Genomic DNA, 16,330 nt, shown 5'->3' with positions numbered 1-16,330 from the left:
GAGAAAAATAGATATTTTTGATTTCAGAACAAACTAATGGAGAGCACAGAAAAAAATAAAGAAATTAGAACATAGGTAGGGAAAATCAAAGCACAAATGACAAATGTCTGCAATAGACAGAAAGCCTGGGTAATATAGGGAAGAAGCAAAAGCAAGCAAAGCTACTGACATTTTTTTCATGTGTGTGAAGAGAAGATTGCCATGCGTTTGAGAGATTATAGACAGTTAGGTTAAGGTGACTTTAAGTCAGTTATGAGAGTCTTTTATGGATCTATAATGCAGGAAAGAATATAGGCTAATATGAAAAAATAAGCAGCAAGTGAAAGAGTGACTCAGCAACAGACTTCACAGCTCAAGTGTGAGTGAGCACCATGAACAAGTTGTTGATGAGAAAATTGAATTCTGCTGCCTTATGGATGCAGCACAATGGAAAATCTACAAGCTTTAGAGTTAGAGATGGGTTTAGGTCCTACTTTTATTTTTGGCAAATCTTTGTAACTTCCAAATCCTTGAATTTCTCATCTGTAAAGTAACTTAATGTTGTTGTGAAACTCAAACTGAACAATCTTTGTGACCATATCTTGAAAAAAATTTAGATATTATTATTCTAGGACTTTTTTTTTACATGGGCTGAGCAAGTATTTATTTGTGGGTGTCTTCCTGTCCTCCCCTATCTTCATTGAGATATGACTGACATATAACCTTGTGGAAGTTTAAGGTGCACAACATAGTGATTTTAGACATGTACATATTGCAAAGGGATGATAGCTGTAGGTTTCCGTGGTTTTATGGGATAAGCAGGAAATAACTGATATGATAGAACAGGGAAGGTTAATGGTATTTGAGCAAAGAAAATGAAACTGGGAATCACTGACATTACTAAACAGTATTTTTAGAAATCTTTTTATTAAGGCTCATAATGGCACTATTCCGGATGCATGAGATGCAGTAGTATGTCTAAACAAGTGACAGGTGACCAGTGAACTGCAGAGATCACGTGAAAAGCCAGAGGATCTTTATTATCTTTAAATAAATGTATTTTATTTGAGCAAAATGCAATTTTATATGCCATACACAGCTATTGTGGGTTACAGAAAGGGCTGTAATACATAAATAAAACACCCAACTAAGTAACTTTGGACCTGGCTCTCTTCATATTTCTCTGTGCTCACTGAATGGTAGGAAAGAAATGAATGATGCTCAGGACGAGATCACCCGGCCCTGAGGCCCCTTACTATATTTGTGCTAAAGATCCTGCTTTGGAGAAAATGCATGTTGAATGTGAATGAAATTTCATGTAAAAATGAAAGAGGAAGGTTTATTCTAATGACCCGAGTTTCTTCCAAATCTGTATTGCTACAGTCTTAGTTTGAGTTTGTTGTTGAAGCCTCCTAATGGGCCCTATATCCAGTCTTCCATGTCTTCAATCAATTTTACACATTTATTGTAGAAGTTGGGGCTTCCCTCATAGCTCAGTTGGTAAAGAATCCGCCTGCAATGCAGGAGACCCTGGTTCGATCCTTGGGTCGGGAAGATCCGCTTGAGAAGGGAAAGACTACCCCTTCCAATATTCTGGCCTGGAGAATTCCATGGACTGTATAGTCCATGGGGTGGGAAAGAGTGGGACAAAACTGAGTGACTTTCACTTTCACTTTCATTGTAAAAGTGAGCTTTTAAAAACACGATTCTGAGCATGTTACTGATCAGCTCAAAAAGTTTCAGTAGTTATCCATCACCTATAGCAGGGCTCAGCAATTTTTTTTTTTCTGCAAAGGGTCAGATTGTTGTTGTTTTGTTGTTGTTTAGTTGCTAAGTTGTGTCCGACTCTTTATATAGCCTCCCAGGCTTCTCTGTCCGTGGGATTCTCTAGGCAAGAATACTGGAGTGAGTTGTCATTTCTTTCTCCAGGAGATCTTCTTGACCCAAAGATCAAACCCAGGTCTACTGCATTGGCAGGTGAATTCTTTACCACTGAGCCACCTGGGAAGCCCTAAAAGGGTCAGATAGTAAGTGTTTTAGGCTTCACAGACAACACACAGACTTTGTCAAATTGTCTTCTTAGGTTTTTTTTTTTTTTTCCAGTTCAGTTCAGTCGCTCAGTCATGTCCGACTCTTTGTGACCCCATGAACCACAGCACGCCAGGCCTCCCTGTCCATCACCAACTCCTGGAATTCACCCAAACCCATGTCCATTGAGTCAGTGATGCATCCAATTAGCATCCATTAAAAATTTGAAAACCGTATTTAGCTGTGGGCTACACAAACCAAGAGCTGGATTTGGCTCTTCAGACTGTAGTTTGTTGACCTATAGAATAAATGAAGTGCAAGCTTTATATATAGCATAGCAATCTTCCCATTAATCTGGCCTTCTGCTTTCTTCTCAGGTTTTATATTTTGCCAAAACACGTCCCACACCCTCTGCTGTGGGAACTGAATTGGCAGTATCTGAAAGTTCAGCAACCTGGGTTTTATACCTCTGTTCTTGTTCACACTGCATCCACTATAATTGTCATTCCTTATCCAACTGGCAAATTCTTCCTTTCTCAAGGCTCTACTAAAGGTGTCATGTCTTCTAGTAAATGTTTCCTGACTGCCCAGTTAGAACTGATCTCTGTGACTTTTATAAATATGGGTCGCAGTATCTGTAGCACTTCACTGTGTTTATTTACTCCCCAACTCGGATGTGAGCCTCTCAAAGGCAAGAGAATGACTTACTTGGATTTGTATCCTTAACATACAGTAGCCACTTTAAAAATCTTAATGGAATGAATGACCCCAAGCTTTCTGTTAGGAAGTCATCCAACCCCAGCAATAACGTAAAAAGAAATGAAGAGAGGCTTAGCAGTCCTCTGAATTGTGCAGGACCCATATATAGAAGCAAGTTACTACTTTTTTTAGTCTCTAGAGAAGCTCCCTGAGTCCCACTCTTACTTCTTCTGAAGATTTCCTCATATACCCATCAGGGCATGACAGTGGTTACACAGATCCTCATGGCAGATTTTTTTTTTTTGATCACTAATGCCATCTAATAGTGCCTGTCCAAAGTGGGACTCAGAACCTATCTTTCAATAAACATACTAAAAAAAATTCTCCTAAGGCCTTTAGTATTATTAGTGATAGAATGATGACCTAAATAGGTGTTGGTGAGCTGCCCTTGGAATGTTGCTATCCTGTCTCAGTGGGGAAAACGTGCTCTGAGTTCCAAGCTGATGACTTATGAGTTAACTTTTGGACATAACTCATTCCTAAGTTTGAGGCTGTCTCTACTTAAAATATATCAAGCGTAGGTCAGAGGAACTGGAATAGGAGTCAACCAGATTAAGAGTAAAGCCATAAAAGTGAGAGCCAAAGGGAAATATGATATTACTGTGTTTCTAAAATTGGAAAATGGGACTGATGAGGCTCCTCATTGTACACCCTGGAGAAAATGATGCATAAATGAAATTGGTTTTAAAAAGCAAAGAATAGAAATATTTGGAAGCTTTTAGAAAATAACAGTAGTATCTAACATTTATTGAATGCTTACCATGTGCCAGGAACTGCTCTAAGAACTTTAAATAGATAATCATATCAATTTAATTTTTCCAACAGCACAATAGGAAGGGTACCATTATTATTTTTATTTTATGGGTGGAGAACTTGATGCACAGAGCAGTTACTTGCCAAAGATGCCATAGCTAATAAATAGTGGAGCTTAAATATGAACCCAAGCTTTCTGACTCCATTGGCAACAATCCAAATGGCTTCAATTATATATGGAACCATCAACAAAGTACAGTGTTGAATATAATTGCATATATTATACCTTTATAATTTATTATATATATTTTATATATTATAAAATATATATAAATTATAAAATATAGAATATATTATAAAAGTATAATATATGTAATTATAATATAAAGATAAGATAGTTGGATGGCATCACCAATTCAATGGACATGAGTTTGAGCAAGCTCTGGGAGTTGGTGATGAACAGGGAAGCCTGGCATGCTGCAGTCCATGAGGTCACAAAGAGTCAGACACAGCTGACTGACTGAACTGAACTGAATATATAACACATAATATATAAGTATATTATATGTGCATATATACAGGTATATATATCATTTCTCAGATAATATACCTTCAAAATAAACAACCTTCAGAAAGTGAAGAAAAAGGCTAATGACAGAAAGTATTGTGACCAGATACCCATCTACCCAAGAGAAGCCTCTAGGAATAAAGGAAATTTTAGAAGACATATCTACCTTCTGAATGTGCTGTGGCAAAAGGTTTCTGGAGTCAATCAACTTAAGATGAGAAAAAGAATCAACAAGTTACCATAATACAAAGTATAAAGTAAATGTTGCTTGGCAACAATAGGAACTGCATATGGCATCTTATTAAATTGGGGAAAAAGAGAAAAATATTCACAATCTTGGCCATGAAGGCTCTTGGGTAGAGCAGAAATGCTCATGAATGTGTATGAGAAGTGGGAGTAGAAATGACCAGAGGGTCACTAAAGCACATCACGGAAGAGAAGGCAGAGAAATAGGAGAAGGCAAAAGAATAACAATTTCAGTTTAGACATTTTCATAGGAAATTGATATGATGGAAATTTAATATATGCAGAAATAAATGTTGGTTGAGAAAATATTTATTAATATGTATAATATGCAAACTTTTAAAATAAGGAATTATAAGCATAAATTAGAATAATTTTTTAAAAAACACTTTCAAATGATAAACATGTTTTAAATACAAAAGTTGCTTATTGCCATGAGATAGTATCACCTACATGTGGGATGTGAGGGGTCATTTGTCCATCAGGTTCAAATTGGGTCAGACATCTCTAAAATGTGATATGAGGAGCAAATGCTATATTCTGGTTGCATGACCACTGTCCTATATATGAATTCTGTCTACCTTGTGTGGCAAATACAAAGATGTTTGTTTGCAAAAATCTTGTGCTTTATACCCCAGAAAAAAACTCCTTGAGGGGCTACTATGGCTGCAGCCATCACCTTTGCTTCCCTAATACCATTATTCTCTTTGTGAACTATTTCAGGCACATTCATGGCCTTAACGCTTCACATGGCTTGACAAGATGTTAACTCTCATGGTATACTTGTTCATGAGTTCCTAGTGATGACCACAGAAAGAATGCTTACTCAGGTTTTGTTGTTGTTGTTGTTGTTTTTAAATACGTAAACTGAAATTTTATGGACTGAGCTTTCACTGTTTTTCTTGCATGTTGGAGAGGCTTATAAAGAGAACCATTAGGATTTTTCATTTCCTTTGGCTAACTTCCTAAGATCTCCTTTTACATCCTTATTTCTCAGAGTGTAAATGAGGGGATTTAACATGGAGGTGACTGTTCCATAAAATATTGAGATGACTTTGTCCTCTTCTTGATATTCTTTTGACTGAGGTTTCAGTAATATGTAGATCGCTGTCCCATAAAATATGGTGACCACAGTTAGATGGGATCCACAAGTGGAGAAAGCTTTGAGTCTGGCCTCCACAGAATGGGTCTTTAGCACGGCAACCACAATGAGAGTAATAGATGAGGATGCAAGTGAATGGCAGGGGCAGTGTGAACACACTGATAACCAGACCCAGAATTAGACTGACAGGGGTGTCTGAGCAGATAAGCTTCAGCAGGGCTGGGATCTCACAGGTAAAGTGGTTGATGAAATAATGCCCACAACCATGAGCAGGGCTTGCGACGATTGGTGTGACTGCTACTAAGAAGGCACTAGTCCAGGTTCCCAAGGCCAACTGTATGCAAACCCAATTGTTCATAATGACGGTGTAACGCAGGAGATTGGAGATTGCAACAAACCTGTCATAAGCCATGATAGCAAGGAGGAGACACTCTGTCATCCCCCAAAAGAGGAATGTGGTCATCTGGGCCTAACAGCTGGTATAGGAAATAGTAGGGAAGTCCCTGAAGCATTGGGCCAGCACATATGGCTCCCAGCTGGTAGAGTAACAGATATCAAGGAAGGATAAATTACTGAGAAAAAAAATACATGGGGGTATGATATTGAGAATCCCATCTCACTACAACAATAAGGTTGTTCCCAAACACTGTGACCAGGTAGAAAAACAGCAGTCCTAAGAAGAAGGCAACCTGGATTTGAGGCTGTTGGGAAAATCCTGAATCCAGTCACCTCAGAGGCATTGTCTTTCTTTACACTGCCTATTTATTTAGTTGTCTCAAGTACTAGGGAAATAAGACAAAACATCATGTTACCTAAATGAAGAAATAGGAAGAGTAGCATCTCAATAGCTTATTAGAAGCCATGTTCTGGATTAGTGTGTGTCATTCATTTTACTGGGTTAGACTCAGCTGTTCAAGTGTCCAGTGGTGGAAATAGAGGTTCTCTCTTTGTTTTTCTGTCTTACAGAACCGTATATGATCAGGAAAGGCTTATTACGTTGTTTGGACTGTTAGGTACCCCTTAGATCATGTAAGACACATTTGATCAAGTAAGTGGGTTGATCATGTAAGACACTATTAAACATCAATAGTGGGTTACACAGAACTATTACACTCATAAAGGGGCATAGCTAGATGATTGACTATATTCTTAACCAAAAAAAGGCAAATATGCTACATCTCCCCACCAAAAATGCTTGTTTATAGTCAGTTTTATTTAAGCTGGTTCATTAATTAGCAAGTAATAATTTTTAAGTTTAAGCTCAATGATCCAGTTGTGAATTCTTGGAATACTTCTTTGCTTTTCAACTTTTTTTTTTGGTTTTTGTTCATATATAATAGTAAAACCACCTATGCATGTAAATTAGAAGGTGCATATGTAGCTAAATCTATCACTCAGTTCAATGGAAAAACATCACCAGCCAAAATGACATGAAATAAACAAAGCAATGTGTGGGTTTACTGAAATCTCACTCTGTTTAGTTGTCCTAACAACTATTTTCAAATGACAGAAACTTACTATGTGTAGATCCTGCCATCTCCATATAGTTCAGAACAAAAGCTTAAAGGGTGATGGGAAAATCTTATTAGATAAAACATTTTATGAAGACAACAGTTACCAGAAACTGTGAAGGGAGACAAGGGAAATCTTCGAATACATGTTTCCAGAAGTGTTCAGAAAAAAAAGAAAAAAGGCAGAGCTTTCCTAGTTTTATATGATTTCAGTAGGGAGTGAAAGAGATGACCCATCGAAGTCTCTTTTGGCTTTATGATTTTCTTATTTAGACACAGAATCAAACCTCTCCTTAACTGTATAGTTATGTTCATGCTATATACATAATTAGGTAATTCTTCATGCTAAATAGGCAGAATGTTGAAATACAGAGAGAAGGCAAGGGAGTAACCTGGATCCACTAATAAGCTGCACCATCTTGAGAAATTCAGTGTCCTCACACATAAACCGGGAATATCACCTAGCCCCTGGCAGAACTGTTCCAAGAATTCAGTTCAGTTTAGTCGCTCAGTTGCGTCCGACTCTTTGAGACCCCGTGGACTGTAGCACGCCAGGCTTCCCTGTCCATCACCAGCTCCCAGAGCTTGCTCAAAGAATTAGACAAGATGATTTCTATAAAGAACCTAACACAGTGCTGAGTATAAGTATACCACCCAAGATACATTAGCTCCCTTCCCACTTTCATGGCCCATGTAGACCTTTCCATCAGCTTGGATTTCATCCTTGTAAACATGTGCCAAAGTGTCATGTCATTGTACCTTTCTTTGTAAGGTTATCATGTTACCAGTAAGAATACCATCTGAAGTTTTTGGTTTGAGTAACAACTAAAGAAAGTTTGAGTATGTAAGTCATTAAAATTTGTTCCTAATGGTAGGCGGGAAAAGACATATAAAGAGATGAAAATTACTCACTGACTTAGGGCTGGAGGACAGCAACAGAGAAGTGTACCTCATTCATAACAGAAGCATTTTGCAGTTGGCGACACCCCCACAAATGACTAATCTCCAAGAAGAAATTTGATTCTTTCAACTGCAAGGAAAAGAAGTTTAATACAAGCAGCTGTGGTAATAAATCTTCCTATCAGTTGTGGTTATAAGGTTGGAAAATCTTGAGTTAACGGTGCTGGTGAATCATGCCCATTTATTTCTACTTGTTAAATATCTTTTTCTTTTATTTACACAGAGTTGGCTTGTAATAAGGCTACCATGAAAGGTTGGTGTCTAAAAGACAATAGAAACATTCATTTTCTAGCATAATAATAATAATAATTAATAATAATATAAATGTCAATTCATGACATGTGGTTTTTCTTTGCCTGTACAAATATTAGAATACTATTTCTTCTAGAAGTGTCCAAAATTCTGTTACTTTGTTCCCAGCAAACACAAAAATAAATTGAAAAAATGTCCTTTCTGAATACATTGAGATATTTTTAAAGCATTTGTGTTTGCCAAAAATGTATAATCTACTTACAGACCAAAAATATTTAGGTAGTATTAAAAGAAGCCACAATTCAAAGGCAAGAAGGAACTTTGGAAATTTGGATAATCTTGTGCTGGGTTTAAGAATTTATAAGCTCAGTCTTGAAGAACAATTTCCACTTTGGGGATTTAGGAGATATCCCTGCTTTGTAATTAAGTTGCCTAATGCAAATAGAGAAGAGAGAAAACAAATAAGGAGGAGGAGACATCTGCTGTATTTAGCTCGTTAAAATAATGTTCACTTTCCTCCTAACTTGATTAATGAGCATTTCAGTGAATGCTCCCTATAGCAATGATTCTACTCAATAAATATGGTGGCAGTTGGGAACCAGCACTGCTTTTCCTCAAAGGAGAAACTTTCTTCTGTCTGGGTAGCTCTTCATTTACTTACTTTTCTGATAACAAGTGACATATTCAGGTAAGTGCTATAAAGAATTTATATTGAGGAATTTGGGGGATGAAGATGTACATCAAAGTATGATTACGTAACTTAACTTTTGTGTTTACTGGATCCTCCAAAGATATACTATGGTTGTCAATCCAGTTCTCTCTCAAGTATAATTGTGAGTTCGATTTAGTTTTTTTTTTTAACTTGAGGGACCTTTGTCTCTGTATAATGCCATTTCCTTCTCCAGGGGATCTTCCTGACCCAGGTATCGAACCCAGGTCTCCTGCATTGCAGGCAGATGCTTTACCATCTGAGCCACCAGGGAAGCCCCTACCTACTTTTCTGATAACAAGTTAAATATTCAGGTAAGTGCTATAAAGAATTTATATTGAGGAATTTGGGGGATGAAGATGTACATCAAAGTATGATTACGTAACTTAACTTTTGTGTTTACTGGATCCTCCAAAGATATACTATGGTTGTCAGTCCAGTTCTCTCTCAAGTATAATTGTGAGTTCAATTTAGTTTTTTTTTAACTTGAGGGACCTTTGTCTCTGTATAATGGAAGTAAGACTGAGTGTATATTTTGGAAGCTATAAGCCCCTGGATTTAGCGACCATATCTGAGTCATTTCTATTTTCTTTGGAACTCTACCTTGCACAGAGAAAACTCTTCAAAGATGTTTGTTGAAATAAAAGCTCTTGATGTCACTTTAACTAAATGGATTCTTCCATGCAGGTATTTTTTTACATTGCATTTAATCATACAATTTTTTTTTTCTGAATTTTTTCCTTTCTGGCTGTCCCGTGCAGCACATAGGAATCTTAGTTCCCTGACCAGCGATCAAACCAGCAAAAAGTCTTAACCATCAGATCATCAGGGAAGTCTCTTTTCCTGAAATTTTTACTTGTCAATTTCTTTGTACCAAAAAAGTGTATCAACTGACAGAGCAGTGCTCTGTAGAAATACAACATAAGAGAACTTTCACCCAGTTAGTCACATCATAGCAGGTTCTGTGGGTCACTCTCTCCACAAAGTGTTGATGATAAGGTTCTGCTTATGTGAGATATTAATTCCTCAAGAATTTTATTTGTGATTCTATCCTGGGGACTTTCTGACACCCGTATATTAAAAATATTTCAAACCTTTGTGGAAATCCACAAAACATGAAGGAGAATAGGATGATGAACATTGTAGTGGCACACAAATTGAAAGAAATTGCAATGCCGCCAAAGAAGTATTTCATGGAGAACATGATTGATGCTTCCCTGATGAAGATTACAGAACGGACATAGAGGCACACTACAAAAGGAATGGAAAGCTTCAGCTGTCCAGGCATCTGATGGAAATCTCAGTCTGGTAAAGAGCAGGGCATCTGATAAATTTGGGATTTGCCTTGCTGACAATTTCATTTCTCAGAAGGTTAAAGAAGCATTGAGGGGAAATGATGCTATGGATTTAATTATGATGGAATGGACCGGAATCTTGGACAAAATAACCACATCATCTGGGAGTTCATAATAGAAAGAAAGGCTATGGCCAATACTTCTAAAAGGGAAGTTGGCTATGAAACCAGATAGCTTTTCTCTGAATCTTTTAATTTCAAATTTCTTAAACACTCTGATGATACTTTGACCAGATACAGATAATCACAAAAGATTTAAGATGAAAATAGACCTTTTCCACTTCAAGAGCACAGCACAGAGCATGCAAACAGTCCAGACTCAGATCTCCTGCATGTAGACCGTACTTAGCAATCTCTAAAGACCTAATTGACAGCAACTTTCCTGTCTGTAGCCAGATTCTACTGGTGAAAATGAAAGTCGCTCAGTCATGTCCAACTCTTTGCGACCCCATGGACTATACAGTCCATGGAATTCTCCAGGCTAGAATACTGGAGTGGGTAGCCCTTCCCTTCTCCAGGGGATCTTTCCAACCCAGGGATTGAACCCAGGTCTCCCTCTTTGCAGGCAGATTCTTTACCAGCTGAGCCACCAGGGAAGCCTAAGAATACTGGAGTGGGTAGCCTATCCCTTCTCCGGTGGATCTTCCTTACGCAGGAATAAACCTGGGGTCACCTGCATTGCAGGCAGATTCTTTACCAACTGAGCTATGAGGGAAGCCCAAGATTCTACTAGACCCATCCCCCTGTGAGGGAAGCTCAAGATTCTACTAGGCCACATAGATCTGTGTGGCCTAATTTGAAAGTTTACCAGGTACGTGGATTTTACTTGTCTTGTGGATATTTTTCTCAGAGCCTTTTGTTGTATCTATGAGAGAATTCAATATATGCTTTAGAGTCAGGCAGAATCATTTATTCATTTGTCCATTCAGCAAATATTTTTTGAGTTCATACCATGTATCCAATTCTGTTAAAGTTGCCGAGGATACAGCAATGAACAAATAGAGATTAGGCATCCCTTCTCATTTAACTTATACTCTATTTGGATGATAGAACAAGAAGTAGCAAATTAAGCAATTCATATCATAATAACTGTTATGAAGAAAGCAGAGTTGACATGAAAGAGAGTGCTAGAACAAGATTACTATTTGAGTTGAGACCAAGAGTACACAAACAGACTATGTGAAAATCTAGGGGAAGAGAGTTCCAGGGAGAGGGAACAGTAAGTGCTAAGACTCTAAAACAAGAACAAGTTTCACTGCTTGCTGAAAAGATAGCAGATAACTGCAGCTGAAGTGTAGTGTAGGGTAAACAATCATCCTGGCTTGTCCCAGACTTTCTTGGTTTTACCACTGAAAGTCTCATGTAATAGGAAATCCTTTAATCCCTGTGTGGGACTTTAAGTATTAGTATAGAAACTCACTACTCATTACTATAGAATACTCTCACAGAGTATTTTTTTCCCCAAGTTAAGTATTCTGTAGCCCTTCCATCTCAACTCAGAAGATATAGTTAGTTCTAAGACCTCTCAATCACAAACGCAAAACAGCTCCTGATAATATACTTGATTTTCTCCCCAGTGTCCTTTTGAAGAGTGACTCTTTGAACCAGAAACCCTTAGGTATCTGTAGGTCTTGTGCCCTATTTGTGGTTCACTGTGCCCTCTGAATTCCTCATAGAACTAAGGCTTAGAAATGTGCTATTGAACTCATGGTTCCCAGTCTTAGGGTTCTCTGAGAAGACAGATTTTAAGCCTACCAGTTTTCATACATGCCCCTGGAGTGAAATTTCTGCCAATCTAATTATTAGGTGATAGCAATTAGCAGGCATTAGCACCCGTCCTGTAAAAGTTCAGGTTTCCTTCAGTGAAACTAACTCATACCCAGAGCTTTGACAGCCATTTACCAAAAGAGTCTAATCTCCTCTTGCACCAGAGGTTGTGAGCATCCCTGGATGACTGAAGCCACTGTTGGCAACAGGCTCTTGGGTAGAGCAGATGACTGAAAAGAGAAACTAGAGCAGGACAAGGGGAGCTCTGTAAGATGATGTTTGCAGATGACTGTGCCATCTAAAAGAGAGTTGAAGTCTAGGAAGCATATCCGCTGCCTATGTAAAACCATGTTTTCCACTTGACTCTAGAATGAGTGCCAGGTTTTCAAATGCATAGGATTCTTATTTCACTCAAATTTTAGGTTAATTGAAAAACAGAATTCTAAATGTGTCTTCTTTAACTCTCAATTCGAAGAACAACTTAGTTTAGAAGTCCTGAAGCCAGATTTCTTGCCCTGGTTGTGCCAGAACACCTGGGTCTTTGATTTCTCCTCTGTTAAGCAAATGACTGTCACTGGACAATTACTCTTTTTAATAACATTTTTCTAATCAAATGAGAGAACATGTAAGCCACAGAAAACTATAGGTAATGGAACTAAAACCACAGAGAATTGTACTGTTGGTCATGGCCATTGACAACATTTGAGCTCTTTCCCTATTCCTATGCCTATTTTCACAGCCATTATGTCAAACTATAGAAAATGCTGGGCCCTGTTTCCCACTCTAGCATTTTCCCCATGGCACAGACAATCATTTAGGACTCTTCTTGCCCTATGATTCTGAGTATATTTGGCTTCTTATGGTCAATGTAAAATAGATGATCAAAAATCATGGTGACATGTCAGAATTAATTGATATTTATAGAGCATTCCACCCCAAAGCAGCAGACTACACAGTCCTCTCAAGCACACACAGAACATTCTCCAGGATTGACCACATGCTAGGCCACAAGATGAGCCTTCAGTTCAGTTCAGTTCAGTTCAGTTGCTCAGTCGTGTCCGACTCTTTGCGACCCCATGAATTGCAACACGCCAGGCCTCCCTGTCCATCACCAACTCCTGGAGTTTACCCAAACTCATGTCCATTGAGTCAGTGATGCCATCCAACCATCTCATCCTCTGTCGTCCCCTTCTTCTCCTACCCGCAATCTTTCGCAGCCTCAGGGTCTTTTCAAATGAGTCAGCTCTTCGTATCAGGTGGCCAAAGTATTGGAGTTTCAGCTTCAGCATCAGTCCTTCCAATGAACACCCAGGACTAATCTCCTTTAGGATGGACTGGTTGGATCTCCTTGCGGTCCAAGGGACTCTCAAGAGTCTTCTCCAACACCACAGTTCAAAAGCAGCAATTCTTTGGTGCTCAGCTTTCTTTATAGTCCAACTCTCACATCCATACATGACTACTGGAAAAACCATAGCCTTGATCAGACAGACCTTTGTTGACAAAGTAATGTCTCTGCTTTTTAATATGCTGTCTAGGTTGGTCATACAATGTATTCCAAGGAGTAAGCATCTTTTAATTTCATGGCTGCAATCACTATCTGCACTGATTTTGGAGCCCATAAAAATAAAGTCAGCCAGTTTCCACTGTTTCCCCATCTATTTCCCATGAAGTGATGGGATTGGATGCCATGATCTTCATTTTCTGAATGTTGAGCTTTAAGCCAACTTTTTCACTCTCCTCTTTCACTTTCATCAAGAGGCTTTTTAGTTCCTCTTCACTTTCTGCCATAAGGGTGGTGTCATCTGCATATCTGAGGTTATTGGTATTTCTCCTGGCAATCTTGATTCCAGCTTGTGCTTCTTCCAGCCCAGCATTTCTCATGATGTACTCTGCATGTAAGTCAAATAAGCAGGGTAAACTGTGATTAAAAACCTACCAACAAGGGAACATGGGTAAACCTATGGCTGATTCATGTTGATGTTTGGTAGAAACCAACACAATACTGTAAAACAATTATCCTTCAATTAAAAATAAATTAAAAAAAAAAACAAACCTCCCAACAAACAAAAATCCAAGACCAGACAGCTTCACAGCTAAATTTTATCAAACTTTTAGAGAAGAATTAACACCTATCCTTCTGAAACTGTTCCAAAAAATTGCATAGGAAAGAAAACTTCCAAACTCATTTATGAGGCCACTATTGCCCTGATACCAAAACTAGACACAAATGACACAAAAAATAAAATTACAGGCTAATATCACTGATGAACATAGATTAAAAAATCCTCAACAATATACTAGCAGTCCATATTCAAAAATACATTAAAAAGATGATACGCCAGAGCAAGTGGGATTCATCCCAGGGATGCAAGGATTTTTCAACATCCGCAAATTAATTAATGTGATACACCACATCAACAAACTGAAGAATAACAACCATATGATCATCTAAATAGATGAAGAAAAAGCTTTTGACAAAATTCAGCACCCATTGATACAAACTCTCCAGAAAGTGCGCATGGAGGGTGCAAACCTCAACATAATAAAGGCCATATATGACAAATCTACAGCTAGCATCATACTCAATGGTGAAAAGCTGAAAGCATTCTCTCTAAGGTCAAGAAAAGACAAGGATGTCCACTCTTGCCATTTTTATTCAACATAGTTTTGGAAGTCTTATCTATAGCAATCAGAGAAGACTAGAAGTAAAGGGAACCCAAATTGGAAAAGAAGAAATTAAGCTATCACTGTTTGCAGATGACATGATACTATACATAGAAGATTCTAAAGATACTACTAGAAAACTACTAGAACTCATCAATGAATTTGGCAAAGTTGCAGGTTACAAAATTATTACGTAGAAATCTGTTGCATTTCTGTACACTAACAACAAGATCAGAAAGAGAAATTCAAGAAGAAATCCCATTTACCATTGCATCAAAAAGAATAAAATACCTAGGACTTCCCTGAGGAGACAAATACCTGTACTCCACAAACTATAAGATGTTGATGAAAGAAATCAAAGAAGATATAAACAAAGATGGAAAGATATACCATCTTCATGGATTGGAAGAATTAGTATTGTCAAAATGACTACACTACCCAAGGCAATCTGCAAATTCAATGCAATCCCTCTCAAATTACCAATGGCAGTTTTCACAGAACTAGAACAACAACAACAACAAAAATCTCAAAATTTGTGTGGAGACACAAAAGACCCTGAATAGCCACAGTAATCTTGGAAAAGAAAAAAAGAGCTGGAGGAATCATGTTTCCTAACTTCAGACTATACTACAAAGATACAGTCATCAAAACAGTGAAGTATTGGCACATAAATAGAAATATAGTTTGATGGAACAGGATAGAAAACCCAGAAAAAAGCCCATGCACCTATCTATGGTCAACTAATACATGACAAAGGAGGCAAGACTACACAATGTTGGAAAGATAGTCTCTTCAACAAATGATGCTGGGAAAACTGGACAGCCACATGTAAAAAAAATGAAATTAGATCATTCTTTAACTCCATACACAAAATGGATTAAAGACCTAAATGTGAGATCAGACACTATAAAATTGCTAGAGGAAAACATAGGCGGAACACTCTCTGATATAAATCACAGCAATATCTTTTTTGATCCATCTCCCAGAATAATAGAAATAAAAACAAAAATAAGCAAATGTAACCTACTTAAATTCAAAAGCTTTTGCACAGTAAAGGAGACAATAAACAAAGTGAAAAGACAACCCAGTTTGGGAAAAAATATTTGCAAATGATGTGACTGATAAGGGATTTTTAATTTTTTAATTTATGAACAGCTTATGACACTTAATAGCATCAAAACAAACAATCCATCCCCAAAGTGGGCAGAAGACCTGAATAGACATTTCTCCAAAGAGGACATACAGATTGCCAAAAAGCACATGGAAAGATGTTCAACATTGCTAGTTATTAGAGAAATGCTAAACAAAACTATAATGAGATATCACCTCATACCAGCCAGAATGGCTATCATCAAAAAATCCACGAACAGCAAGTGCCGGAGAGGGTGTGGAGAAAAGGGAACCCTCTTACACTGTTGGTAGGAATGTAAATTTGTACAGCCAGTATGGAGAACTGGGTGGAGGTTTCTTTAAAAAACTGAAAATAAAGCTACCATATGACCCTGCAATCCCACTCCTGGGCATATATCTGGAGAAAAACATGATCTGAAAGGATGCATGCAGCCCAATGTTCATTGCTGCACTGTTTACCATAGTCAAGACACAGAAGCAACCTAAATGTCTGTTGACAGATGAATAGGTGAAGTAGATGTGGTACATATATCCAGTGGAATATTACTCA

At 37.8% G+C, this 16,330-nt stretch overlaps 1 pseudogene; it reads right to left on the bottom strand.

The window, feature by feature from the left end:
• Positions 1–5,264: 5,264 nt before the first annotated feature.
• On the bottom strand, positions 5,265–11,231 carry LOC129639575 (olfactory receptor 13H1-like; annotated as a pseudogene).
• Positions 11,232–16,330: the final 5,099 nt, after the last annotated feature.

Source organism: Bubalus kerabau, chromosome X (genome assembly GCF_029407905.1).
Source record: "Bubalus kerabau isolate K-KA32 ecotype Philippines breed swamp buffalo chromosome X, PCC_UOA_SB_1v2, whole genome shotgun sequence".
Taxonomy (NCBI): domain Eukaryota; kingdom Metazoa; phylum Chordata; class Mammalia; order Artiodactyla; family Bovidae; genus Bubalus; species Bubalus kerabau.
Note: the sequence above shows the minus strand (reverse complement) of the source record. Positions and strands in the feature narration are given on the sequence as shown.